The following is a 709-nucleotide window of genomic DNA, read 5'->3' as shown; positions in this document are numbered from 1 at the left end:
GCAGGTAAGCGCGGGCGGCCCGGGACACGCGTGGGCACTGCTGCCCTGCCCTCCTCTCCTCTCCTGCATCCCGGACCCTCCACCCGCTGCTCCCAGCCCCGGGCGCTGGTGGAGGTGGACCCCAGCCGCGGGGGTGCAGAACAGATGTGCATCCAGCTGTTCCCGCGGCCGGATCCCCCGTCCCTCCTTTTCGTTTCGCCCGGCTGTCCCGACGTCTCCACCAGGCTGGTTTGCAGGGCAGGGTGGGGAGACCCTGGTGCCCGCCGTGCCCTCCTTGCTGCTGGGAGCAGGACTCCCTGCCTGCCCGCCGGCCCCCCATTGCATAGCTCTGTGCACCCTCGTGGCAAAGAAGGCCAGGGAGAAGCGGTCTTCGGAGTCACTGGCTATGGAGCCCAAGGGGAGTCTTTACTAGGGGGTGAGGCTGTCTTTGGGATCAGCTGCATGACTGGGCGAGATTGAGGGGCACCGAGTGTCCCTCCGTCGGGGTGAAAAGAGAGCCTGAGCTACCGGAGAGAGAAGGGAAAGGAAAGCCCAAAGTCTCCAGGTGTGGGGTTGGTTCAGGTCTTTTGCTTTGAGCGGGACGTTAGCAGGAAAACGTCTGAGCACAATCAAGGAGGAGGAGCTTTTGGTCTCGGGGCCTGCTAAAAAAAACCCTTGACTGGAAACCAGCCCCTGGCAGGCGTCCGCGAGGCCTGTGGAGGGTGGTGGA

The 709-nt window shown here is 64.3% G+C and overlaps 1 protein-coding gene across 2 annotated transcripts in view; it reads left to right on the top strand.

Moving 5' to 3' along the window:
* The window catches only part of LOC102368720 (collagen alpha-1(XVI) chain), a 66,525-nt gene that overhangs the window by 4,494 nt on the left and 61,322 nt on the right, over positions 1-709 (top strand). The gene's annotated exons all lie outside the window — the stretch shown is intronic.

This window comes from Alligator sinensis, unplaced genomic scaffold (genome assembly GCF_000455745.1).
Source record: "Alligator sinensis unplaced genomic scaffold, ASM45574v1 scaffold994_1, whole genome shotgun sequence".
NCBI classification, from domain to species: Eukaryota; Metazoa; Chordata; order Crocodylia; family Alligatoridae; genus Alligator; species Alligator sinensis.
This window is presented reverse-complemented; position numbering and strand designations above follow the sequence as displayed.